Here is an 8,377-nt window from a genome sequence, read left to right on the forward strand (position 1 = left end):
TCGTTTTATTCACATATTGCACTTACTAATTAATATCATATTGTTATTATCAGGCAAAATTATTTAATAAGTATGATTAAGTTAGAATTATGATATTAGGAATAGTACGGATAACAAAATACTGAATTTTGAAATAGTGCTATTATTTAGTAATTATTAGTTACTTTACTTATGTTAATATTATAAATTTCTGAAACAAATTTTAAAAATGCTAATAAAAAAGCAAATAAAATTAATATGAATTGATTGTTGCCATTTCCATAATATAGAGATTTAGGACGTATATGTCCTTTTTTCTTATTTAGGGAATATTTTTAAAAAATATATCTATCAAGATTTTAACTTTTTCTATAATTTTAATTATTCTTCAAAACTTGCAAGAAATGTAATTTTGGCTTTTGATTATCATCTGTCAAGAGAAATTATGGCTAGAAATGAAAAGTTAATTTTTTTATAAGCTAATTATTGGGCTTTTTTATACAACTGACTACCGCAAGCTGTTGCTAGGACATTCTTTTAATTTAAATGGTATTTTTTAGACATTGTGAATGGTCGTAAACTCAAAACTATAAAGTATAATTGAAACCACTAATTTATTCCCCAAATTTCGATGTTCTGTATGAAGCTTTAGACTATATAAAATTGATTGAACTGATTAAAAGTGATAAAATTAATTATAAGTATATAAAAAAAATCAAAAAGTATTTCGCAGTCGGTAGGATTCGAACCTACGCTCCCAGAGGGAATCTGATTTCTAGTCAGACGCCTTAACCGCTCGGCCACGACTGCTCATGGCCTTTCAGCGTCTTATTCGAAACAAAACTATTATCATACTAATATAAACATAAGTATACTAATCTATCTATACAAATGTATGAGGATTCATATTATTATAAGATTATTTTTTGCAATTTAATTTTCTATCAAATGACATGGCAAAAATGGTCCTTGATATCCTGGCGCATTCACCATTTTAGTTTAAATATATATGATATTGACGAATATAAATATACAGGTACAAAAACGATATAGGTATATTGTTCATGATTTTATTATTTCAATACAAACATTTAAAATGCTTGTAAGTGGCTTTTTATAAGTTTACAAAATCGACAATAAATGCTTAACGTTTCAGGAGGTCTACTAAAAAACACAAAGAAATACACTATTTAAAAATACTATATCTAAAAATATGTGTATTATTTCCTGCCTTTATTGATTGCCATTATTATTTCCGTCTGAAAGACTGTGACATCCCTGGATAGGTTTCCTGGAAAAGGTATTCTTTGTTTTGACCATACTATTCCAGCTCCTACGTGTTCCGACGTTCTTGGCCCCCTGTATACCAGGCTGCTTAAGTATTCCATGCTAACTTAATTCTTCTGTTGATTTCTGGTAGTAGAGATCCAGAGCTGTGAATTAGTTGTCCCAAATACATACCATATTCTTCTACTATTTCTATAAAACTAAAAATAAATATATACTCAGCAGTCGCTTATAAATATATCATAAATTCTCTTGAAATCAATTATTCAATTCATTAGCCTAAATACATTTAATTATATTCATTCACCTTTATTTATAGCGCAATTTAATCCACATAAATAATAACGCTTTGTTCCAAACAATTAATTACTGACAAATAGGGATCATTCGCATAAACAACTATCTATTTTCTTTCGCAAAAGAGATAGCGATATGTGCATTTAGTCATGCCCGTGATTGGACTAGTGTGCAATTCATCAATAAAACCATGCATTATTAAAATTATAGCAGATAAATAAATGCAGTTAAAGGTCATGAAAGTGGCGAGTGTGTTTGTTTAAAGGCAGGCTGAATTATGACGTTTGCTTTGACATTAATTACCGGTCTTATCTGGTCGGTTTTATCTGTTCATAGTCGTTTAACTTGGAGGGCTTCTGTAAAAAAATATAAGTTTTTAAAATGTGTGATAATTTGCCAAGACCAACTACTATAACTGTAAATATCTACATCCACCGGCAAGAAAAACTTAAAAAATTAAAAATGAATATCTATACTAATATACACACACCGGAAAAGTCTAGGGATATTACAATTTTATCCAGCCATCGACAGTAATTTTATTATTTGCATTTCTGATATAATAAAATTAAAATAAACAAATAGTTCACAGGACGTATTGGAAATAAAAATGCGAAATTTACCGAATTTTTCAAATTTACCTCGATTTTTATTGAACTCAAAAAAATACACACATTTCTTTTTATTCTAAACTGTGAATTAAAAAAAAAAAAGATAAAACCATTTTTACTTAATGAAGGGTATGGCCTCTTCTACTGTTCATTACAGCCCTACATTGTCTCTCCATGCTCCTGATCAGGTTGTCGATCTCTTCTTGAGGTACAGCCTGCCACGCTGCATTCACGGCCCGAACCAGATCCCTACGAGTCTCACGAGGCATACCCATTCTCAAAATTCTTCTTTGGACCGCGTCCCATACGTGCTCAATGGGGTTGAGGTAGGGAGATTGTGCCGGCCAGGGTAAGATGTTTAATTGATGAGCATTGATAAACTCACTTACCACTCTGGCTGTATGAGGCGTTGCATTGTCATGCATGAGAATGAAGTTTCTCCCAAAATCATTGGCATATGGTAACACGACAGGCTTAAGAATTAAATCATGATATGTGATTCCTGTTAGAAACCTTTCAAGAAAAACGAAATCGGTTTTTCGGCCTAACTGGACTCCTCCCCAGACCATAACTGTTCCACCTTAATAAGGGTGCACTTCCTGAACATGATCCAACCGAATAAAATTTCCCGGTTCTCTCCATACCCTAAGCCTTCTCGAATCCGGATGAATTCCAAAGCGTGACTCATCCGTGAAGAGAACATTGGCCCATTGTTCATTCGACCACTGAACATGATCTTGAGCACACAAATATCGTACCTCTCGATTTCCTCTCGTTAAGGGTTGAGCTCTCCAGGGGCGTCTGCTTCTTAAGTTGACCTCTCTTAATCTATTGCGAGCAGTGTCAGGACTAACGGTTACATTATGTGTTTCCTGGAGAATTAAACTAAGCTCTGGTGATGTAAGTGTCGGCCGGCGTCGAGCATTTAATTGTAAAAAATGATCTTGCTGAGGGGTAGTAATGCGATGTCGCCCTGTGTGCCTTTCAGCAACATCACCACTTTCACGGTAGCGTGCACTTAATCGCGATATTACACTTTGCGTTTTATTTAATGCTCTAGCTACGTCGATTTGGCGCATTCCAGCTTCGAGCATACCCATGGCCCTTAACATTTCGTCTCTGTTAAGATGTCTAGGCTCCATAATGTCGTTTAATACTAAACAGAGTTATTTGAATGAATTCTGGCCAGTTATCATAAAAACATAGCCAGTACAGGTTCAATTCGAGCAATTGATGTTAGGTGCTTTTTATACATTTGACAAAAAATGCACAAACACTTCTTCAAATATCCCAAATTTAGAAATAACTAGTGTGACTACTTCGTTTCAATCGAAGTAGAAAAAATCGGCCTACAAATATGTGGTTGTTTATTCAAAACATTTATTTTTAACTTTAATAAAATGATATCCCTAGATTTTTCCGGTGTGTGTATAAAATCCTTAAGTGACTGACATACTGATTAATCATGATCCTGCTCAAACCACTCAACGTAAGAAGCTAAGTTTTGGCATCCAGGTTGATTCTAGGGTGTAGAGGTTCGATAAGAAGGGATTTTTCGAAATTCCAGTTCCAAAAGGGTGAAACCACCCCTCAAATATTACAATGTTTTTTATTTAAAAAACGGTCAAGTTTCCGAAAAAACGCTTAAACACTTATATTTTATTTTGTTTTTTTACATATTTTAAGATTTTTTAAAAATGTATACAGGGTGTTTTTTTAGGGTGTTTCGAAAAATCTGGTCATTGATTAATCACGATCCTGCTTAAAGCACATGACGTAAAAAGCTGATTTTTGGAAAACGGATTGACTTTAGGGTGTAGAGGTTCGGTAAGAAGGGATTTTTCGAAACTCGAATTCTAAGGGGGTGAAACTATCCCTCAAATATTAAAATATTTTTTATTTAAAAACCGATGAATTTTTCGGAAAAACTCTTCAACACGTATATTTTATTTTATTGTTTTACATATTTCAAGATTTTTTATAAATTTATACAGGGTGTTTCATAAAATATGACCATTGAGTAATCACGATTCTGCTTAAACTGCTTGACGTTTAAAGGTGATTTTTGACAAACGGATTGACTGTGGGGTGTAGAACTTCGATAAGGAGGGTGTTTCTCGAATCTCAAATTCCAAGAGGGTGAAAACGCCCCTCAAATATTACAATATTTTTCATTTAAAAAACGGTTAGTCTTTCGGAAAAACGCTTGGACAAGCATAATTTATTTGTATTTTTACATATTTTGAAATTTTTTAAAAAATCATACCGGGTGTTTCAAAAAGTTGGGTAATTTCTTAACCACGATTCTGCTTAAACTGCTTGACGTAAAAAGCTTATTTTTGCCAAACGGATTTTTCGAAAGTCAAATTCCAACGAGATGAAACTACCCCTCAAATATTACCAAGTTATATAATAATATCGCCATATTGTTTTTTCTCATGCTGACATAAATGTGAGAAATTTTATCCAGTTTGTATGTTAATGGGAATCTTCTTCCTCTTCTTGATGATGATGGAGATCAAAATTATGTCGGTAATAGATTTAGGTGCGTGCACGAAATACAGTGCAGTCGCTACCTCGAGACAAGTTCATACTGTATCTTTGGCGTAATGATATATTATCTTTGTAGACACGATAGTGTTTTTTCTGTGCACTAACTAAAATTATGCAACGCAGGTTTTAAAACAGTTATTCCATTATAATTCAGTTTTTTATGCTTTATTTTATTAACCTACATATTATGTATATAACTCTACACAACTGACTTCTTTTAACAAGAACCGACATCAAAATATCTAACGGTAAACGTTGCAACATAGACAGAGCAATTTATGGTGCGAATGGCAGTGGTTTTGTTTGTATGTTGGAGTCACGAACTTATGACATAATAGATGGTAACCTTAGAACATCGTACATATTAACAAGAACGGCGGAGAAAATAATAAAACAGGTTATTTCTTTATTACATTTTTATCTATTCAATTTATTTCTGTAATCTGAACATTTTCTGTTTCCTCAATAGCCTGCAAATTTTGTAGAATACAAGCCAAAATACACGCTTTCATGCAAATGCCTATTAATGTTAATGCCTCTTAAAATTTGTTTAAGAAGAGAAAAATTTTTGAACGTAATCAACAATTCGTGTGGTCTGTTTTTGTTTACATGTTTTGTTCATTATTTATACTGATTTACAGTAATTTTGTTAAATTATACGAACATTCTCGTTGATTATTGGTTTCAAACAAATATGATAATGTCCTCCACTGAAAATGTGAGTTGATTAACTCTAACAATTCTAATTCTGAGCTAGCAAATGCGCTCGAAGCTTTACCTATAGCGTTATTCAGAAACTTCAAACCTATCGATGAAAATATTCATGAAAATTTACTTCCTAGCACCCAACCGGAGGATATTGGTACACAAGTACAGTATTAAGTTTATTATAATGATTTTCTTAGCTTTAAATCAAATGTTTTTTGGTGTTTGCACGATCGTGCAATCCTTACCACTTTTCATCCCGCTATGTTCGTGTGTCATGGCCTTGAATTTTTACCCCCCAGCGCGCGTTAAAACCAGTTCATCATCTTATTTTACTTAAAATCTTCAGAAACTCTGATTTAATGAAAAAATAGTTTTGTGAAATCTAAGATTGTTTATAAATTATTTATAATATCCTAATTATACACGATATTATCAATAAAATACCCATTTTCATTAAAGAAAGAACCGAAACCAGCTCCAAACACATTTTTAAACAAAATTTCAATATTTTCCCCATAATAATCAAATCCCACTTGATGCCGCGGCGCTACACCTCCATCGCCCATCGTCACCTAAACAGAAAACGACCACCTAACCTATAAAAACCCCATAAAAATCCGCTCCCACTCCACGATATGACTTCATAACGAAACAGGAATTTCCCCCGAGGAGCGCAAAGGAAAGCAAAGGTAAAAGAAACGTCAGCCCGATGGCGTATAAACAACATAACCGAAAGTTATTCGGTAACCTTATCGTAAGTAGGAGCGTTTGTGCCTCGTTGTACAAGCCGTTTCCCTCTAGAACGACTGCTTATTGGCCGTAAAACTCCCATCGTATTGATTGTTAATGGGACCTTAAATAAACTCCACTACTTTTACTCCCTACCATCCCCGTCTCGTTCTCTCCCCCAGAAAGTAACAAAGACAACGATATAATCTCGTCGAATCATCCGGTAAAAAACGCAGAATTCCGTTAACACGTCTTCGTGGCTGGGATCAGTGTCTTTCTCTTACTGTATTCTTGAAGCGGAAAGAGATAGCGAGATGCTGCAGGATGATGGTGGAAGGATGTGAATAGAGGACGTAAAAGAACGGTCGCTGCAGATTGTGAATGCCGTAAGGGCTTTGCGTGGTTGGAGTTCTTGCAAAGAGATGGCGTTGAAGGTGGAAGTTTCAGAACGGTTGGTTTTTTTCGGTGATGTACAGGATGATACCCTGGTGTAGGTACCTAAAATACAAAAAAAATCTTGAAAATTGTCTGTTGGTTGTATAGGTATTGAGTTTTGAAATTTTTAAATATTTCTTTTGGGTTATTAAAAATTTGAGTAAATAAAAAGTTAAATGCACATTTCTGCAGAGTTTAAATATACACTCAAAATCCAAAAAAAAAAAACTCAACGTAGAATTTGTTCGTCAAGTTTAAAGTGTTTTACTAGTTATTTTATACAAGACGATCTTGGTAGACGATAATTTTATCGTCGTGTATAAAACAATATTTTTTTCCATAGCGAGTTACGTTTTAAAAAATATTTAGAAATTATTATTTCAAGGAATTTATTACGTGTAGAAAAAATATTGTGCTGGGTTGGCATTGATTTCTATGTAATTTGACAAATAAATAAAGCTGTCTCTTTAGTTGTCAGTTTTGAGCGAATATTTTCTAATTTTCTTTCGTGCCGATTGCTGATTGAATTGGAGTCAGAAATGGCTCAAAACGAAATAAGTAAATTACCAACACAGTTGCAGTTAAAGTACTATTTTATCTAATATTTTTGATAGATATAAGACGATTTTAATAGTTGCTATTGATAAAACTCCTGAGCATTTTGTTTTTTGACTCATGTCAACACTTGCCTTGGTTAATTTTTAAGAGCGAAATGAACTTAAAGCCACCAACAATTTGCAATTTTTTCAACTACTATTACTTGGCTTGGTTTTAATAAATATTAGTAACAATAACAGAACTAAGGATATTAAAAAAAAATAACTGTAATAACTAAGTGTACAAACCAACAAAAAACTTGCTATAACTGTCTCTATAGACTTCGATTCATACTGTTAATGAAGCTGCAAATATATTGTCTTATGTTTTTCGATTTTTGTTCAAGGATCAAGCGAATATTCACTATTTCGGCCATCTTTAACAAGATCAATGACTTTTGCACAATCTCCGACACTAAGAACCATATGCAATTGTACACAACAATAATCACCAAAGTCACCTCGTCGTTATGAAGAATAACATCAAAAAGTAACGATAATTAAAAAAAATTCGAAATGTTTGTGTCAAGTTCATTTTGCCCTTAAAAATTAACCAAGGCATGTGTTGAGGTGAGTCAAAAAACAAAATATTCAGGAGATATGGTTCTGACCGAAAAATAATGTTTTAGGAAAATTTGCTCACGAAATTATTGCACAGGGTGTTTTAAAGACAACTCTTCAATTAACCCTGTATACTAAGTCAAATACTAAAGTTTATAATAAAATGAGTTTACGAATTAAAGTTAATATATTTATATACAGTTTGCTAAAAAAATTAAGAGAATAGGACTAGAATAAAAAAATATAACATTTTAAACTAGAGCAAAAATTTTTCCGTTGCGTTTTTTTTGCACCTGATTGTAGTTTTGATTTTTTAATCTAAACAATCTTTAATTTTTCCTTTGCTGTTAACATTTTTGACTAAAAAATATTACAACAAATAACAAAATAATATCAACATCATTAAAATAACAAAAAAACATTCTGGCTTGTTTTTTTTTCAATTTTTAATCGCATTACAATTATCCATTATGCTAATCAGGCATTAAACGGCGATATTATTGCCATCGGCGTTGACACCGTCAATAAATTGATTGGATTCCAATTAGCTTCGCATAAATAATTATTTATTTACATTGATTATCTGCATCGAAGTCGATAGATGGTAAATGAAGCATGGAG

General features: G+C 32.7%; 1 non-coding gene across 1 annotated transcript; it reads right to left on the reverse strand.

Moving 5' to 3' along the window:
• Positions 1-707: 707 nt before the first annotated feature.
• Trnas-aga lies at positions 708-789 on the reverse strand. Its single transcript has one exon. It is a non-coding gene; the product is annotated as a tRNA-Ser (tRNA).
• Positions 790-8,377: the final 7,588 nt, after the last annotated feature.

This window comes from Sitophilus oryzae, unplaced genomic scaffold (assembly GCF_002938485.1).
Source record: "Sitophilus oryzae breed Bouriz unplaced genomic scaffold, Soryzae_2.0 scaffold_2006_pilon_pilon, whole genome shotgun sequence".
In the NCBI taxonomy this organism is placed as follows: Eukaryota; Metazoa; Arthropoda; class Insecta; order Coleoptera; family Curculionidae; genus Sitophilus; species Sitophilus oryzae.